Source organism: Nycticebus coucang, chromosome 5 (assembly GCF_027406575.1).
Source record: "Nycticebus coucang isolate mNycCou1 chromosome 5, mNycCou1.pri, whole genome shotgun sequence".
Lineage (NCBI taxonomy): Eukaryota > Metazoa > Chordata > Mammalia > Primates > Lorisidae > Nycticebus > Nycticebus coucang.
In genome coordinates, this window is record NC_069784.1 from 78,778,640 (window position 1) to 78,800,124 (window position 21,485).

At 33.8% G+C, this 21,485-nt stretch overlaps 1 non-coding gene across 1 annotated transcript; it reads right to left on the reverse strand.

Annotated features, from left to right (window-relative positions):
• Positions 1-375: 375 nt before the first annotated feature.
• On the reverse strand, positions 376-482 carry LOC128586925 (U6 spliceosomal RNA). The gene has a single exon (XR_008380382.1). It is a non-coding gene; the product is annotated as a U6 spliceosomal RNA (small nuclear RNA).
• Between the last annotated feature and the right edge of the window lie 21,003 nt (positions 483-21,485).

Genomic DNA, 21,485 nt, shown 5'->3' on the forward strand with positions numbered 1-21,485 from the left:
TACTTAGCCATAAAAAATGGAGACTTTATAGCCTTTTTATTTACCTAGATGGAGTTGAAGCACATTCTTCTTAGTAAAGTCTCATAAGAATGGAAAAGTAATTATCCAATGTATGCAATACTAATATGAAGCCACTAGATAAACAACCACATGCCCACATGACAGAATAATAGAATTATATTCAAGTGGGGAGGGAGGGAAAAGGAGAGGGGAGAAGGGGTTTCCTTTCACCTAATGAGCACAATGTAATGGTAGATGGCACACCCCTTGGGTAAAGAGCTCAACTGTGACTTGAACTTTACTTGGAAATGCAAACAGTGTAGCTTAATCCTTCATACTCTCATACTAATCTGAAATAAAAATAACTTTTTTTTTTTTTAAATGGAACACTTCACGAATTTGCATGTCATCCTTGCACAGGGGCCATGCTAATCTTCTCTGAATCATTCCAATTTTAGTATACGTGCTGCCAAACCGAGCACATAAAAATAACTTTTTTTAAAAAAAGGAAGATTTTCAACTGAATGAAAACGAAAACACATCAGCATATATGTAGTGTAGTTATAGACAATCATTTGAAAAGAAAAGAAATTTATAATACAAATGCCTTTATTGAAAAAAAAAAACCCTCAAATGAATAAATTAAACCCCCACCTTAAGAAGCAAGAAAGGGGAAAGCAAACAAAGCAAAACAAGAACGGATATTATAAATATCAGAGAGTAAATCAATAAAATACAAAACAGACAAAAAATCAGAATATAAATGACACTAAGAACTGGTTACAACATTCATTACCAATTTACAAAAACATCAACAATGTAAGTTCCATTTGACTATAAATAAAAGAGAATTTCTTCAACTTGCTTAAGGTTGCCCATAAAACATTAGAGTTAATATTTTACTTATGATGAAAGATCAAATAATTTCCTGCTATGATCAAGAATAAAGCTAGAGGGTGGCGCCTGTGGCTCAAAGGAGTAGGGCGCTGGCTCCATATGCCAGAGGTGGCAGGTTCAAATCCAGCAGCCCCGGCCAAAAACTGCAAAAAAAAAAAAAAAAAAAAGAATAAAGCTAGACTGTTACTTTCACCAGGTCCATAATAATAATAGAAGACATTTTTCTGGAGGTGATGGACATAATCACTATTTTGTTTGCACTATTATTTCATGAGTACATACATATGTCAAAAGCTTTCCAATTGGATTATTTAAACCTGTACAGTTTATTGCATATCTATTATACCTCAAAAAGCTGTTAAAATTATATGGATTGCTCAGAGGCAATCCATTTAATTTTAATTATATACAATAAAGATATTATTAGAAAAATTTGAGAGATACCTACTGAGGGAATTCTGAGATTCTTCCCCCCGTGCCTTACACAAATTAGTCAGTAAGTAAAATATGTCCTGCAAGAGGAGGATGTTACCACACATTCTAAGTCAAAAAGTTCTTCTAATCTTCCAACCAGAGCTGACTTTTCTAAAATGCCAATATTCGTGCTACCCACCTTAAAACTTTTTACTGAGTCCACAAAACAAGCTGCTTAAAAATGACCTGTAGATTTATGCACTGACTGCTTAACTCTGTCTTTGTCTTTCAGTAAAATCTAAATTCCATTGTATTAACCATCACCCCACCTTTCTTTCAGCCCATGGGAACCTGACTTCCCTGCTGTCCAGACATAATTCAGAACGTTCCATACAACCTCTTGCTTCAGTTTATTTAAAATGCTTTTCCTCTGCTCAGAAAATTCCTTGTTGTTCATGCTTTAACTTTCAGAGGACTTCTTCCAGAGATGCTTGCTTGACCCTTTAGAGTAAACAGATGCCTTTGCTACGTTAGCTATGTGAAACGAATAGTCAAATCCATTCATATATTCAATAAATACACTTTTTGTATTATGTGTAATAAGTGGACTTGAAGGGAGGAAATGCCATAAAACATGACAAAAACCCAATTAAGAAATAATGAATGAAAGAGATACTTCCATTTCTATTTTCACTCATGTAATCAGGGGCTAGAAATTGTGTACAAGTTTTAATGACACAGATTATTTCTCCTAAAAGATTGCATCCTGCTAACTCAGATCACTGAGTGTGGGTTTGAGCATATCTGTATGCACATAGCTCTGATATACAATTTTTTTTATTTCACTTACAATATTATGATAACAAAGAGTTCATTATTTTGAGTCTCTCCTGAGCTGTATTTTGACATCTTTGAATATGAGCTTATGCAACATTCTTTTGCTATCCATCACATACATATTAATCTCAATGAACTACAAGTAAAATATTTTGGATACAGAACAAGGTGAGTTGCCACAGGGAAGGAAATTATTAGACGTCAATTTTAGTTTCCAGAAAATAAAAGTGAAATTGAAGCAACATAAAATAGAAAAAGGTTTCTCTATTCACTCATTTAATACAAGGACATAGTGGAGAAACAGATGTAGACTAAGGTAAATTAAATTCCTGCCTTAAGTAGCTATTGCAAAAATCCTTTATCATGGTTTTTATTGAGATTAAAATTATACAGTTTTCAGTGAGGATATACATTGTATTGATTTTTCCCTAAATGTGTTATTTTAATAAATATCTCATGAATAAAAAAAAAGAAAGAAAAATCTAAAAAAAAATTATTTAGCATATATAGAATATTAAGCAATGCAGACACAATTAAAAAGATATACGGTTTCTTAGACATTTGTCTACCTGAAAATTACCTAGAAAGTTCGTCATAGTGTAAATTTCTGACCTATTATTTCAAAATTTGGGGTTAATTCATATTACATGTGTGTCACTGATCAGCATTTAAAAAAAAAACAGTTCAGATGATTTATATGTTATCCAGAGTCACATTTTTATAAAAAAAGAAGTCAAAATCATTATCGTATATCCTACAAATACTATTAACATTTTAACATAAATTTTAGCATATATTATTCCAATCTCTATTTTTCCACACACTGGTAGCTATTTTATTGCAGATTTTGACACATTGTAGAATATTCAAATTTATGTTGTGAGAAAGATGGTGCTAATTTTTCTACAGGCCTTGGTGGTTAAGACAGAGGTCACAGTCATTGGCACCCTCGGTGGCTTTAGTGCTGTCTGACTTTACTTGAACAATTAAACCCATTCATGCCTAATTTTTCTTACCTATATGATGATAAATAAAATGCGCATTTAGTATTGTATAATAATTAAATCATATGATATCTGCAAATCACTGGACACAGTGATTGTAGTTAATGTACACTATCTTAGCTATGATTATAGTCTCTGTAAGAGTTGCTAAGTTTGTCATAGATGATCAAAATGCATTCCTTAAGTTGCAGATAAGTTACTTCATTTAGAAAATTAAAACCAAAAATATTAAATTAAACAGAAGCATGTTACCATTATACACTACATGTAAGGCATTATTAGCTGTTGATGTCCAACTTCCTATCATAAGAGCAAAAAAGTTTTTTTTTACACTAATCACCTGCTTTGGACATACAAGCTTAGGACCCAAATGTATAGAACATTTAAATATTTAAATAAAATAACATATGAATCTTTAAAGGGAGCAGCTGAAATATTTTTCTAAAAAGCAAAAAACATCAACAGTATTTTTCACACAACAAATTTCTTTAGTAAATATTAATTAAATGTAAGTCCACATAATGTGATTAAACAGAGGATTTGTTGACAAAATATTATCACTACTGAAGTTGTCTGTGAAAATTACATTAAAGTTGCTGCTAACATCTGAGCATAAGCAAATGATATACAAAGATAAGCACAATTGTCTTAGTTACAAAAGCTTCAGTGTTGGAACTCTACAGTCAGTGTTCCCTCTGTATCATTCATCAGTACAACAATTAAAGTCAATCTAAGAAAGGCTATGCAGTTAAATTATGATGATACCTTCCTGAGAATATGTAAAGACAGGGATTTCTTTTAAATCATTTAAAAAGGTAAATATCTTTACTAAATTCAACAGTTCACAGCATATCAAAAATAAAAAAAATTAATAACAGAAAGGGAAGAATACTGTTTTCGTAAATCAGAAGCCCTGTGTGTGCATTTCTGTATGTGTGTTCAAGTAACTCAGGGCAGAAGAGTTGTGCAAAGAAGGAAGACACAGCAGACTTTTTTTTTCTTTTTTAAGGATAAAAGTAACCCTAGAGAAAACAAACAAACACCACACGCTGTATTTTTGAACAAATTTTTCTTTACCAGGTTCTTTCTTTAGTTAAGTTCTAGCCTTTAATATGAGGTATTACTGTGAATGTAAACCTGACCTCTCTGGTGTGAAATACAAACAACTTTTACCTACTAATGGTTGTGTGATAAAGAAAAAGAACAACTGAAATGCTTGAATTATTAACATTTAGAAAGTGGAAATCATTCATAAATTCTATAGTTTTTTTTTTTTTTCTTGCTCTCTGTTCTATCTGTGAAATAAAGAAATTGGTGTTCAAGAATTTAAGCTTGATCTTTAGAGTCAAACAGATCAGGATGGATCCAGGCTGCAATCATCTGTGTGATCTTCTGCAGGTTAATGAATCTCTTTGATCTCAGCTTTTTCATCTGTGAAGTGGGGGAAAAAATGCCTAGCATTTGGCTAAAATGTAATACATGTGAAACAATTTATATAATGCCTGACCTAGTGATTTTAAAGTATGCACGCCATATTTTTTATATTTTAAATATGGTAAACATAAAATCATGGTAAACATAAAATAAAATGTACTTTTTAGAAATGTGACTTGAGGATAAAGAACGTAAACATACTGATTTTATAAACCAAAGGGAAATGTCCAAGGAATTGTCCTGAATGGAAGATTGAAAATGTTTGGAGAATATTTAGGTCTAATAAAGTTTAGCTGTATGGCTCAAGAACTATTTCTAAACTAAACCAAGTAAATAAACTTCATTGCAAGTTGAATGACATTTTACATTAGTAAATAAAATGAAAATAAACTTTAGGCCTTAGAACCATATTTAGGGACATGAGTACCAAATTGTTTTTAGACTTTCACCTTTGCAAATAACTTGAGCTAGCAATGTGTAAATTTTAAAGTTAAAAGAACCCGTTCTGTAAAACCCGATCTAACCATATAGGAAGTCCTATATATGAGTATAACTAAACTGAGTGTTTGCATACTCATGTGCAATTTCTTTTTAAATGCTTCTGCAAAAAGTAAAAACAATAAGTAAAAGTATACTTTGGGAGCATTGCTTTCAACAGGTGTGCAACCAGACTTCCAAATCAAGTATAAAAATTTATTTTTCTTCCACGTCCAAAATTTAAAGGAGTGTAATGGTAATTCTACATAATAAAACTCCTTTATTGCAAATACACCTATCAGTGTAATTCACTATGTATCCCAATGCTAGGATTAACAACTATGACTTAGGGAACAGGGCTAAGATCTTCAGTGGTTTGTAACTAACTAAAGAAATGGGGCAATAGAACAAGGTCAAATGAGAACAGAACCAGCAGGGCAGGGGCAAGACAGGAGCATCATTAGCGAAACCCCTTCCAACTCTCCTTAACCCCTTTGTCCTTCCCACTTATTAACTACATCACTTAAAAAGTGTTTTTCACTTTGTGGATCACAAATACCTATGACACCGTGACAAGATATTGAAAAAGGTACCCAAACACAAGAAAAACTGTGATCCACCATGGCAGGGACTTGAACTCTACGTAGCCCATGCACCCCCAGGCTTTTTAAACCTATAGTTCTTACAAAAATAAGCTTTTATATCATTTTAATTTTTGAATAGGAATATTTTTTATCAATTTATTTAAAATGTATTATGTTGAAAGAAGTGTAAATATTATTATGCTTATCGTGATTATTAATAGTGACTATTTCTACCATCAAAATATCTCTCTGTAAATTTTAAAAGAACTTGTATTTTCAAATGAAGCTGGATCTTTAAATTTTGAAGTGAGACAATTCATTTTGAACCACCATTATCAAACAAGTTCCCATATTAACCTGTATACACAAATAATATAACAAGTATTTAAAATTATTTAAAACAATTTTAAGATTATTAAAAAATGTTTCTGTTATGAAAGATTAAAATCAATATAGACTGTATCTATACATGAAACTTGTTTGGAGAACTAAATCATAGTTTCATTCAGTGGCATAAGTGGCCATTTTAAGTTTCAGAATGTATGAATTATATATGCCATAATACCATTTGCCCATATTCCAGTATAAGTATCTCCCTGTTTTTTTTTCTTCCCTTCTTATGTTTTGTAGTGAATACGGGGTATTTGTTTATTATTTAATTATTAAAATTTTAATCATTTTGCAATCAATCAGTACTAGTAACACATCCATCTACCTTGCTGACCTGTATTTCTACCATATCTCTTTTTCATGTCCTTTGCTCTTTGTATGGAAAAAGAAAAAAATAGGAAAATATATATAAGCAAATTTTTCATTTCTCCAAATACATGTATACATAAATTTAATTCATTACTCTCTCTACTTGAAAAGCAAATATAGCTGCTTTATTTCCTTGCTCTTATCCTTCTTGTAGTTAGGCAAGCTATAAATCCCTGCCACTGTGCCAGCATCCCTTTTTTTTCAATACTTCACTGACCTCTTGGGAAGTGGAGGTGAAGAATAAAAATACAAATAATGAACATGAATCCAATAGAGAAGTTTTTGAAGTAGGTGTGTGGATTCTTAAACTGTCAATTAATAACTCATATTTTTCCAGTTTTAATAATCCATTTCGGACATATGCTGTAAGATTTCCTCTGTCCTTCCCTGTTCTTCCCATCCCTTCCTCTGTTCTTCCCATCCCTTCCTCTGTTCTTCCCTGTTCTTCCCATCCCTTCCTCTGTTCTTCCCATCCCTTCCTCTGTCCTTCCCTGTTCTTCCCATCCCTTCCTCTGTTCTTCCCTGTTCTTTCATCCCTTATGAAGATGGGATCTAGATACATTGGTTGCTTGTACGATCTGGTGTCATGGAAAGGAGTCTTGAGTCCCTTGATCTGCCTAAATCACTCCTTGTGCACTTCATCCTCTGGTTTGTGGGAGGATGTCTTACATGTTCTTGGATCACTGATTTTCTGCTGCAACTGTAGCTGACATTATGAGAGAAGATCTTTCTTTCTGATGTTTTTGGCTTCATTAGGCCCTAGTTTGTTAGGCTGGAGCAGCAGATCATTCATAGTCCAAGCCATTTTCACTTCTCAGCACAGTTTTATAATGCATTCATTGCATTCCTCATAGGGATAGAGTTGTAATACAAGTCTCCACAGTATTCCATTTTCCTATGGCCTTGTATCTTTGCTATGTGACAATTTTGTGTCTCCAATGAAGAATTGAAGTCTATTTCTCCATCCCCTTCAATCTGGGCTGGTCTTATCATTTCCTTTGATCAGTAAAATATATTGCATCTTTTATTCTTGCTTTCTTGGAGCTGTGAAATTATCATGCTGTGTGGAAGTCCAGTTTAGTCACCTGTGAAAGGAGAAACACTTTGGAAGAGAACTAAGATGCCCATTTGATAGCCAGTACTTATCAACAGGTGTATGGGTGAGACATCTTGGACTCCTCAGCCCTAGCGATGGTGCTAGAAAACTGCAGGTGCATAAGCAATCTCAGTTAAATCCAGTAGAACTACAGAGATTATGGACCTACAGAGCTATGAAAATATTAAATTGTTGTTTGGGGTTATTATATATGTTTCAAGTGTAGAGATAGATAAGTGACCAACTCACAGTGAAGAATTCCATAACAGTTTTTCTGGCTCTTTGTTCTTCTACTGTCTTACCCACCCCGATCACTCTCACCATCACATGTAGAGGAGCATAGGAACATCGTGGAAGGAGCATAAGAACGTCAGTCCATGTCTCTTTAAAGCCCTGGGTCTCTATTGGGTTCATGTTCATTATTTTTATTTATTTTTTTATTTTTTTGAGACAAAGCCTCAAAAAATCATCCTGGGTAGAGTGCTGTGGCATCACAGCTCACAGCAACCTCAAATTCCCGGGTTTAAGCAATTCTCTTGCCTCAGTCTCCCAAGTAGCTGGGGCTACAGGCACCTGCCACAACGACTGGCTGTTTTTTGGCTGTAGTTGTCATTGTTGTTTTGGCGGGCATGGGCCAGATTAGAACCCGCCAGCTCTGGTGTATGTGGCTGGCGCTTTAGCTGCTTGGGCCACAGGCACCACCCATTATTTGTATTTTTATTCTTCACCTCCACTTCCGAAGAGATCAGTGAAGTGTTGAAAAAGAAGGGATGCTGGTGCAGTGGCAGGGACTTATAGCTGCCTGCTACCCTCAGTATTCTTTCTGATCTCTGGGTAAGGAACATTGTTTGTACTTTTCCTTAAGAACATATCCACTGTAAACTCTGCAGCTTGAATATAGTGACCCTCTGTATTAGAACATTTCTGTATCATTTTAGTCACTGTAGGAGTCCTCAGCTTACTATGAAGATGAATGTGTAATCACAATGCAATGACATTAAACATTTAGAGTCTGCAGATTTTTCCCCTCTAATATTGTGTTCATCAAGCCGTCTATTGCCTGTCTTTTGACTCTCATTGAATTGTGCACACTGATTCTTTCAATAAACTTCATTTAACTCCCATCATATGTCAAGAATTGTGATGGACATTAGAAATACTAAAATAAGTACTACCAACAGAAAACTCTCATCAAAGATGGAAAAAGAAGGTGGGGAGGGATTATGTGGTTACACATTACAGTTTGGTGTTATAAATATGATGGCATGGGTTTTACAAACAGGACGCTCTTGGGGCATCTGATTGAGAGTTTGAAATAGGGAGTATAAAATGTTGAGATAGTCTTCTTAGAGGAGGTGGGATTTAAAAAGAATTAAGAAGATGACTGGCTGCATTGATTAGTACTTCCCAATTTCCCACACTCTCCTCAGCTTCTGGAAAACACCATTCTATTCTTGATTCTAGAAATTTGATTATTTTACATAAAAGGTATTATTCTTTTTGTCTCTTATTTCAAATGATGTCATTAAGTTTCATCCATATTGTTGCCTATTGCACAATTTCCTTCCTTTTTTAAAGGCTGAATAGTATTCCATTGTATGCATATACCACATTTTATTTATCAATTCATCTGTAAATTCTGTAAATAGATATTTTAGTTTCTTCCACATCTTGGCTATTGTGAATCATGCCACAATCAACATGGAAGTACTAATCTTTTGAAATCCCAATTTCAATTCTTTTGAATAAATACAAATGAGACTGCTGGAACATATGGTATTCCTATTTTTAATTTTTTTCACTTCTGATCTACTTTCTTTCTAATCCCTCTCCTCTCATTATGGTCTTTCTTAGGATTCCACCTCTCAAAAAAGCTTTAGAATATAAGCTGTGCCTCAGGTTGTGTTCTAAAGAATCTATCTTAAAACAGAGCACCTGTTCTTCCATATTGCTGGAAATGAAACTTTTTCATTTATATAGATTTGTATAGATTTCAGTAAATTTCTTTAACTCAATCATAGTAACTTTTCACCATTTTGATTCTAATTTACTGAACTCCATCTCTTCCTCTCTACCTATACTTACACAGCTCAATCTTAGACACTGTCATCTCTTTACTAGAATATAATGTCACATTTCTATTTACTCTATCAACCTCTGGTTTAGTTCTTCTTTTATTCATCTCCATGCAGCTTTCAGAGTGATCTTTTTAAAGCCTGAAATGAGCATGCTTTGTTTTTGCTTTAAAATGTTTCAGTACTCCCCTTGGATGACATGATAAAGTTTTATGTTTATAGTAAGCACACTGTGCTCTGAGACCTATTTATTTGTTTATTTTAAATGATATAATGTTTAAATTTTAGATTAATATAAGGGTATAAATAATTAGGTTACATGCTTGCATTTGTTAGGTAAAGTTCAAGTTGTAGTTAAGCCTTTCACCCAGGGGGTATGCTGCATACCCTTACATTGTGCCTCCCCCTTACTTCTGCCCTTGATCTCCTCCCTCTGTACTTGAATTTAATTGTTTTTTTTTTCCTCTCATATAGGGGTCTAGTTGTTTATCTATTGGTTTCATATTAGTGTTGTGTACATTAGATACTTGCTATTCCATTCTTGTGATATTTTCCTATGAATTATGTTCTTCAACTCCATACAGGTAAATACAAAAGATCTAAAGTCTCCATTTTTATGGCTGAATAGTATTCCACAGTTTATTAATCCATTCATGAGTTGATGAGCACTTGGGTTAATTCCACAACTTGGTGATTGTGAATTGGGCTCTTATGAATGTAATAGTGCAAGTAACCTTATGATAAAATGACTTTTCTTTCTTCTGGGTACATACCTAGTAATAGGACTGCAAGATCAAATGAGAGGTCTACTTTTAGCTCTTCAAGGACTATCCATACTGCTTTCCTTAGAGCCTGTATTAGTTTGCATTCCCACTAGCAGTGTAAAAGTGTTCCCTTATCACCACATCCATGCCAGTAACTACACATTTGGGACTTTGTGAAGTGAATTATTCTGACTGGGCTTTATGTACACCATGCAATACTATGCAGCCACAAAAAGATGGAGACCATATCTTTTATGTTTACCTGGATGGATCTGGAACATGTTCTTCTTAGTAAAAAATTTAAAGAATGTAAAAAAAAAGTATCTAATGTATAGTAATACTGATTACTATGAAATCAGTATATAATCACCTACACATTCATAGGAATGGTAAAACATAACTATACTACAGAAACAAGGAGGGAAGAGGAAAGAGAGGGGAGGGAGAGGGGAGGCTGGAAATAGGGAGGGTTTGGGGGGAATCCAACCTAATGTGCATAATGCAATGATACATTTATATACTATTAAGAATAGAGTATGAATGATTTTGCCACAGCAAATAAGTAAGCAAGGAGACGTTTATCTTAATTATTAGATGTAAACATTCCACATTGTATGTCAAATTAGCACCTTGTACCCCATAAATGCATTAATATACACAGTTATGATTTAATAAAGAATTAAAAGAAAAAAATGTCTACCTAACCCAAAGTTATCTACGGATTTAATGACATCCCCTTCAAAGTACCAACATACTTTGAAGAACTTGAAAAATAGTACTTTTTTTCATTAGGAACCAGACAAAATTCTGAATATCTAATTATAATCTTAGGAAAGAAAAACAAATCTGGAGTCATCACATTACCAGACTTCAGCTTATATTACAAGTCTACAATGATCAAAACAGCATGGTACTAGCAGAAAAACAGAGATATAGATCTATGGAATAGAATAGAGAACATAGAAATTAACACAGTGACATATCATCATCTGATTTTTGATAAAACAAACTAGTGAAAAGAATCCCTATTTAATAAAAGGTGCTGGAATAGCTGGTTGGCTACATGTAGACTGAGACTGGACCCACACCTCTCACCAGTGACAAAAATTGACTCTCACTAGATCAAATATGTAAATTTAAGGCATGAAATAATAAAAATTCTAGAAAAAAATGTAAAATCTCTTGACAATATTGGCCTATGAAACGATTTTCTGAAGACTTTCTTAGCAATTAAAGCAACACCAAAAGTAAATAAATGGGACATGATCAAGCTAAAAGGATTCTGCATAGTCAATGGAGCAACTGAAGCAAACAGTCTTCATAATTGGAGAAGATATTTGCATGCTATGAATCAGAATTGATAACTAGAATTTATAGAGAACTCAAACTAATCAATAAGAAAAGCACAAACAATCCCATGTATAAGTGGGCAAGAGACCTGAACAGAAACTTCTTTGAATAAGACAGATGAATGACGAACACACACATGAAAAATTCTCCTCGTCATCCTTAATCACCAGAGAAATGTAAATAAAAGCCACCCTGATACATCACCCAACCCCAGTAAGGACCTATTTTTAATTCTCTGTATCTTTGTATCCTTGCTCATGCTGCCCTGTCTGCCGACGAGATCTCATCTGTTTCCCCTTACTCTGGTTACACTTCACTTTTCCTTTCAGGAGGTTGTTCTTCACATGTTAGGAATCATGGGCCTTTTTCTCTTCATGTAAAAGATATGACATCAATTTTTCCAGAGAAACACACATCCACACACATACACATTTTACACAACATTCTAAATCAGAATATACGTTTATCCTGCCCTTAAATCTACTGACATATACAGAAGTTGATCTCTTTTTTTTTTTTTTGTAGAGACAGAGTCTCACTGTACCGCCCTCGGGTAGAGAGCCGTGGCGTCACACAGCTCACAGCAACCTCTAACTCTTGGGCTTACGCGATTCTCCTGCCTCAGCCTCCCGAGCAGCCGGGACTACAGGCGCCCGCCACAACGCCCGGCTGTTTTTTTGTTGCAGTTTGGCCGGGGCTGGGTTTGAACCCACCACCTTCGGCATATGGGGCTGGTGCCCTACTCACTGAGCCACAGGCGCCCTAGGTTGAGATTCTTCTCTCTTGTGAAGCCTTCCCGTTTACTTAACATTATTATCTCTGACACTGAGATCACCTCAAAGCCTCACACACTGAGATTACCTCATTTCTGATTCATTAGTATCTGCCACGGAAGGGGTATATAATATTTATTTTTGAATAAATGAGATAAATAGATTTACTTGCTCTTCCTACTGGATCTTTGAGAACTGATATAATATACATGACACACACAGAAAAATTATTTCACATCTGGAGGAAGGACTTAGAATGACTAAGTGACTCAATTCAGTGACAGAACTATTAATAGATCCAGGATATCTTTATCATGATTACACGTTCTTTAATGCAGGCTTATGTTTTGTATTAAAAAAAAAAAAATCAGAAACAGATTTTACCTCTTTCCTTATCTTATTTTAACCTTGACATTTTCAAGTTTACCAAGTCATGACACTATTACTCTAGACAAATATTTTAGTGGTGATGGAGAACTACACTTTTCCAGTTGAAAGGGAAAATAAACAGTTTGTTTTTCTTTTTGTTTTGCAATCAATGCCATTAATTATATTGGATTTGAGAATCTTATCTAGGTGTGCTGGTTTTATTGAATATGACTTCCCAAATGCATGTACTATGAGGAGTTCCTACCCCCCAAATGTGGTGGTCCTTTGTTATTATTTTGACTTCAAATATGGAAATTATTTTGCTTTTAATCATAAAAGTGAGCTTATTTTATTTCTCTTTACTTTTATGTTACAGGATTTTACAAATGTCAAAGCAAAAACCTTATTATATGAGCAATTAGCTTTTGTTTTTTCCAAAAATGAATCAACAAAAGTTTAATGTTTTCAGCTTATTTTTCAGAGTTGCCTGAAGACCAATCATCATAAGCACAGACCAACACCTCTGTGTTCAATGGCCAAACACATTATCCTCAAATGATTGCTTAGGGGTGGGTGGAAAAAAGCATTTATCTATTTTTTTTTTCAAAATTTAATTACTTTACAGAAACAAAAAATCTCCTGTCATTCTGATAAGCAAAGGCTTACTTATAAGAATAGACAACATAGAGCAAAACAAAAGCATCTTAAATGTATGTGTTGTACTAGTAACATTATACCAAAACTGATTCAAATAAGTTAAGAAAGACATATTTTTCTTTATGCCTATCATTAATAACACAAAACCTCTGAATATAATATATAAAATAAACATAAGAAACCTCTAAAATGTGGAAAAAGAGGTAGACTTACTTGAGAACTTCAGACTTAAGAAGTAATGGTGAGATCCCAGGTTTTTCTTTTTTTGCCTTAATATTACATCCAAACTTGGGGTTGAAGATCTAGTGTCTCAGAAACTCCAATGAACACTGAACAGAAAAAAAAAAAAAAAAAAAAAAAGCTCCAAACTTTGTTCTCTGTAACCAAAAGACCAGGAAAGTGTTAGTCTAAGAAATCATAAATTTTTTAGACAATTTCCTTTCTGTGTCATAAGGGGAGAAAAATAACTGTGGCCCCGCCATGCTAGCAAAGGCTGAGAGGAAGCCTGGACTCCCACCAAGGCTTCCTTATATGACCCTAACAAGGTCTGTCAGCACAACTGCCAGCCTCAAAAAAAGCCAAACAGGGAGCAAAGACTTTCTTCTTTGCCAGCTGATAATGAGTCCTCTGTCTCCTCATGTCAGTAGAGACCTTATGGGGTCCTGAACTTCCAACCTGACTTGGCAGTTACAAGTTGTCTCTGTCCCTTCTCACTGGTGTTGTGTCAGAGGAAGCTTAGGAGAGAGTCAGGACTTTCCCCATTGCCCAGTGGTAATGAAAACACCTTCACAGTGTCAATGGAGAAGGCTGGAGCTATCGTTCTTTTGAGAAGTTGTGGAAATTGCTGCCCATTGCTCTCCACCACAGAGTATCAATGTCAATGAAAGATGGTTGGAAAACTTGGACTTCTTTCACCCGGCATTTCCATTTCATCATCTGAATAGTCCTACTGGTTAGTAGCTCATTCCTCACTCATTTGCATTTGTATACTTACTGCTGGAAAGCTGTCAGGGAACCCCCAGATAAAACAAAAATCTTAAATAAGATGTACAGCCTGATAACATAAGTCTTCCGTATTTCAATTGAAATCATTTCTCACTTCAATAAATAGGATGGTCTGAAACTTAATGAAAAATATTAATACATGCCAACACCAAGATGATAAATATTAGAATTATCTAATTAAAAAAAATTAAAGTATCCATGATAAAAATATCTCAACAGTAATTATAAACACATTTGAAATAAATGAAAAAATAAAAACCTTCAGCAAAGAAGGAAAAGATATAAAGAAGAAATAAATTTTATGAGTAAAAACAAAACAAAATAAGAGCAACATAAAAAACAAACAAGTGAATGAAAACTCAGTGAAAGCACTCAACAGTAGAATGTAAGAAACGGAGGAAAGAATTGTTGAACTGAAAGTTAGAACAATAGAAATTATCTAATCTAAATAATAAAGATAAATATTTCAGGTAATATGATTCCTGTAAATGACAACAAAATCAACATTAACAAAAAAATGAAACTTTTTTCTTCAAGAATTATTGTATCTTTGTGTTTAAAAGATCCGACTAAATGCTGAGATTTCAATATCCAACTATTTTGGCAGTCAATTATTATCAACGCAGTTTATTTCTGAAACTTTCCTATACAAAGAACAACTTGAGAAAAAAAACAATAAAAAAGGAAGAAGGAAACTTTTGGAGTTTGAAGATGCTATGACATACGTTGTGGTGATGGCTTCACATGTATGCATATCTCCTCACCATCAAATGGTGTATATCCATAGCGTTTTGTGTGCCAATTATACCACATTAACTTTTTTTTAAGAACATTACCCTGATTTTTCAGAAGTTTCAAAGTGTAGGAGTAATACTGAAGTAATTCTTTTTTCTGCTTTTTGATACAAACCAAAAATTTTCATTTATGCTTCTCTTTTAAATCCTTAGGTGATAAAGTAGACTCAGAGATCACTTGGGTTACCACCACCATAGAGTAATTCTATCTAAAATGTCAAAATTTCTCAAAACTTATGTATAAACTCTAATGCCATCATCCAATATTTACAGACATAAAACCATATATGAAAATTCCTTGAATCGTGGCTGTATTCTTTTGTATTTATCTATTAAACCTTCTCAACACATTGTAATCACACAGATTCTAATTCTTCCGTTCCTTAAAGTATCTAGCGATTTTCTCTATCAATTTTCAAATAGTTTCACACAATATCCTTGAGAATAAAATAGGAAAGTGATTGGTAAGTTGGAAATGCCTGTCTAGAATATAAAATTCTTCTCAACTCTTCAGAGATAATCAGGCTAAAAATAAACATACTATAGATTCAATACATTTGAAATGATAATAATAATAGTAAAATGATAATGTATAAAAGAGCCTTATGAGTGGAAACAGATACTTTCTTTTCAATTATAGAAGAATATGCTACCATTTCATTTTTCTGTGTGAATTTTCCTCATTTACTAATGAGTCTTCAGACATTTGTTTTATGTGTATTTGGATATGTAAAACAAGCATTTTTTAAAATAGGCGGTTTATAAATGCACCTTCTGTTCTCAGGATATTACACTGTTTTGACAGTTGTACTTTCAGTTAGAAAAATAAATTATATGACAGACTTCTGCCTAAGGCATTATATAGTTCATATGGGCTTATAATGTGAAAAACAGACCTCTTTTACAAAGAAGTAGGTAAGGCTTTACTAATTTCTAGAGAATAGTTTATATCGTATTTTCTCATTTTAAAAGTTAAGTTGATGCTGCTTTGGGTAGACTAAGTAATGACCCTGGAAGATGTGGGTGTCCAGACCCCACAAGCTGTGCACAAGTTACTGTCCATGGTAAAGGGGATTTGCAGATGTGATTAGCTTAAAAATGTTTAGGTAGGGTTATTATATTGGAATACCCAAGTGAGTCCAGTATAATCACAAGGGCCCTTACAAAAGGAAAGCAGAAGGCAAAAGAGGAGTCTCTGAGACGCAGGAAGCAGAGATCAGAGTAATGCAGCTACCACTGAAGGAGGGTCAGCAGCTGCCAGAGGATGGAAGAGCAAGGAATGGATTCTCTGGAAACCTCTGGAAGAAACCACCTCACTGATCCCTTGATTTTAACCCTGTAAAGACTCAATTTGGATTTCTGAACTATGACTATAAGTGTGTCTTCCTTTTTTGTTTGTTTGTTTGTTTGGGGGGCGGGGTTTGAGACAGAGTCTTACTTTGTCACCCTCTATAGAGAGCTGTGGTGTCACAGCTCACAGCAACCTCAAACTCTTGGGTTCAAATGATCCTTTTGCATTAGCCTCCTGAATAGCTGAGACTCTGGGACTACAGGGGCCTACCACAACACCTGACTAGTTTTTCTGTTTTTAGTAGGGATGGGTCTTTCTCTTGCTCAGGCTGGTCTCAAACTGCTAAACTCAAGCAATTCATCTGCCTCAGCTTCCCAGAGTCCCAGGATTACAAGAGTGAGCCACCCTGCCCAGCAATATGCCTTTTCTTAAGCCATTAAATTTGTGGTAATTCATTAAAAACAAGAATAGAAAACTATATACTTATTTAAAAGAAGTGCCAGATATCTTTTAGTTTGTACATTATATTAATTAATTAACTAATTAATTAATTAATTTAATCTTTATGTTTCTATATCAGATCAAGATTGCTGATTGGTGTATAGTGCTGTATTTACTAAACAGAGACCTGTGCAGAAATTACATGCTATCCATCTAAACAAGTTTTTGTTACACTTTGCCTATTTTTGCAATAGTTCCATTTATAAAACTTTATACATTTTGTACATTTTTAGATAATTTAAGATGATATAGAATAAAAATCTATCATAACCTGTGAGTGCAATTATTTTACACATATAACTACAAATGCATATGTTATATATATGATGAAAACATGGAATGGACATAATTTGAAATATTTGTGGCACATTCTGAGTAGAAAAAATTCAAAACTTTTTGGATAAATTTATCTCACTGAGTTATATAAGTTTTCTGCAGACTGTAGAAACTAATACCTTTCTTTAGATGGAGTGTGTATATTTTTATTTAAAACTCACAGTATGTATTCTTAAGTTAGGGGCATAATAATAATATTCATTGAAATTTATAACTATTTTATCATTTTATAGATTGAAAATATCTAGGCATAAATCTTAGTAGACTGAATCATGTAGTTTGTTAAAAAATATATCAGTTATGTCTCAATCTTTTTAAACTATAGGAATATCTGATTTGGGAAAGAAGGGAAACACTGAAAAAGACTGGAATATCAATAGTTGCATAAACAATAGTGAATTAATTTCTTAAATATAAAATATAACAATTATCAAATAGTATGGTAGCAAATGTTAAAAACTGAAAGAAAATTACGTATGCTTGAATAAAATCAGTAGTCACTGCTAAAGATAAAATATGGGGAAAATCTTATTGTGTTGAATTGTAACATCCAAAAAATTAGATAAAAATTATTCTTTTAAGGTTTATAATGTAATTTTATCTTTTGAATAATACCTTCCAGTAAATATGTATTTTTAAAAGAACAAATTACAAGACTTTGTCTATGGACAGTTACCATATGTACTGTTATTAATTTAATAATATGAAACTTAAAATTATTAAATGTATTTGATAATTTCAAGTACATTAACATGGATCTGACTGAGAAATCCAGAAAATTTTTCTTGACATGTTACCTTTTTGTAGAAATACAGAGGAAAATGTTTGTGCAATCTCTGGAGAATCCTATCTAAAGCTACACAGTAATTAAATAAAGCAAGCATACTAAGAATGGGTGGACACATTAATATATTCCAGACAGAAGAAACAATAAATGGCATATAAACATGAAAAATATTTAATAACTTACTAGTATTTCAAGAAATACAAAATTAAAAATAGTTTGAGATCTGGTTTATTGCTTATCAATCTGGGAAATTATTCTCAATATAATAATGAAAATTGCTATTATAAATTGAGAAGAATAGCACACTTTCACAATGTTGGAGGGACTTTAAACTAGAAAGAGATTGGGCAATATGTGTGTCTCAAATTGCAAGCAGGTACTTCTTATTATACTTAATTTAAATAAATGTGAACATGAAATAATAATGGCAGCTTAATGAAACAGGGAAAATCTAGGGAGGTTTTTGAAATGATAGTTTCTAACTCCTTCTGATTTAATCGAATATGGCCATATCTAATTGCTAGGAAGATTGCATGAACTGACTAATTATAGACTTCTTCAACTGCTGTAGGAGCTTATTTATGAATATGATACTTGAGGAAGATAGTGAAAAACAGGTTCTTTCCATGTTTTAACTAATGGTCAATAAAAAAAAGAGTTAAGAGTTAGACACAATATTTATAAAGAAACAAAAGTAATGGTGGGTATGATGCTTTTATCAAAAATCATAAAAATCCCACTGGTGTTACTATGGGTGTGTTGAAATTATTTATTTTGCACTAATAAGAAACACAAACTGTCTTGTCATGCTGTGTACGCCGTAAGTCTTTTGAAGAGCTCACTCTTGTCTTTGCAGAAGTAAGTCATTAGTATTTGTGAGAGAAGATGATGAAATATTTGCAAAGGAGGGAGCATTAGGAAGTACGTTTTTTATTTACTAAAGTATTGAACCATGAAACTTAAATTGCAATGAAATATTTTAAACTCCTAACATACGGAATGTCAGAAAAATACCATTTGATTAGCCTTACATTTACTGGAAAGCTACAATAATTTCCTTTTCAGGTTAACCATTTGCCTGTTCTCTCCATTTTCTGTAGGATCTGTCTATATGGATAAACTTGAGCAGGATCCAGGTATTGCATACAGATGAACGATTGATGGAAAAATGACAATCTCTGAAAGCTTTCTAAAGTCTATGTCAAATTTGTGAACTTATTGCATTTAAAACTGGCATGACTTAAAAAAGAACAAACCACAAAACCTTTGACTAAAGGAATCCAGAAACTCAATTTCTTTCTTTGTGTAAATAACATCCCACTACTTTAGCCTGCAAAATCGCTAGTATAGTCGTTTTTTTAAAATTTAGGTTTATATTGCTGTATTGATAAATTATCACAAATTTTGCGACTTAAAACACAAACTTATTATCTCACAATTTCCATGGATCTCATGTTTAGGCATGGTCTCACAAGGATGAAATCAAGATGTTTATTGGGCCACTTTTCATTCTAGAGCTTGTATTGTCCTTCATGCTCACATGGCTGTTGAAGGAATTCATTCCTTGCAGCCACAGCCATAGGGCAGATAAAGCCCCCTGCTCTTACTGTCTGCTAGGGGGCACTCCCATGCTGTTAGCTCCTAGCTTTCTACTCTGGGGTCCTTAACAGTGTGGTTCCCTCCAAAGTTCTCATTATAAAAAGGACTCATCTGATTAGATAAGGCAGAATCAGGTAATCTCCTTTTTGATTAACTCAAAATCAACTGCTTAGTAGCCTAATCTGGAAATAATACCCCATCATATTCACAGATTTGGCTGGCACTCAAGGCTGGGCATGGGGATTACATAGGGCGTGCACACCTGGGGTGGTAACCTTTGGGCTGTTTAACAATTCTGTCTTTAAATGCATGCAAAAATCTTTAAATGCATGTTTATTATTTGGGCTTTATATATACATATATATACATACACACACATATATATAATTATTTCTTGAACTTCTCACTTAAGTGTATCTAGTGAATCCACATGAAAAGTAAATGAACCAGAGTGGGAACAGTGGGAAATGGCAAAATAAAACACAAGAGACAGAAGAGACAGAGAAAGACATGAGAGACAGAGATGGAGCTGAGAGGCAAAGATGCGATCGGGAGGTCTGAGATATTTTTCTCTATTGCCAGCACCTGAGTACCCAAACAGCTTTATTTTTAAGGAGGCAGTACAAAGTTGTTTCTCAAGGAAGTAGAAACATTTTCAACTTAATTATGAGAAGAAAAACATGCACATATTCCTAGGTAAATATAACGTATTATTAGTGTGTGACCTCTAAAATATGGGCAATACTACACATCTACAAGATTAGCTGGGAAATGTATGTGACTGCTCTGAAGTGCAGCTGTGACGTTAAAAGCTCAAGTTTTAAATAAAACATGTTTTGCTTCTGCTGGGTTAAAAGTTGAAGCTTAGATTAAATAAGTTGTTATCTGCTGAGGAGGGTCAGTAGAAGGGGGTTCATTCCCTGGACGTTCTCCCAAGCCGTGGGGGGCCCTGCCACCTCACAACTAGCACTCTACAAGTATAATGATGATGTATCTGTCCTGTTTTTAGAACTACTAATTTTGTTAATCAAAGGTAAAATGCATCTTCATAAAATTGTGCCTCAAACTTTAGGAAATGATCTAGAAGTTCACATATTAACTAGAGTTTTTATTTCAACATATTTAAGTTTCCTTTCTAACAGTATTTTTCAGTGTAAAATGGAGCTCTCCAGGGTGGCCCTGTGGCTCAAAGGAGTAAGGTGCTGACCCCATATGCCTGAGGTGGCGGGTTCAAAACCCAGCGTCAGCCAAAAACTGCAAAAAAAAAATGGAGCTCTCCATAAGATCTACTGGTGTAAAGAAAAAGAAAAAAAGATTTGGGTTACTCTTTTGTTAATAATAACTTGATTAAAAGCATGTTCTGTTATCAAGCTGTCCAAGACATCAAGATTTGTCACTTTATCCTTATATCAGTTTTTTTTAAGTAAGTATAATTATCTTATAATACAGGTGGAGGAAGGGAAGCTCAGAGAAGATCACACCACTAGTTAAGTGTTAAGTTGGGGTCATATCCTTTCCCACCAGCACTGTATCCCATAACTCACATTCACTCAAAGAAAATCATTGTCCAAAACAGAAGTTATCCATGGGATTGCACAATCTTAGATCCTTGCATGACCTGCTAAGGCCCCTCTGAAATAGTTATTTTCAAAATGTCTTTGCAGAATTCTGAACTTCTCTAA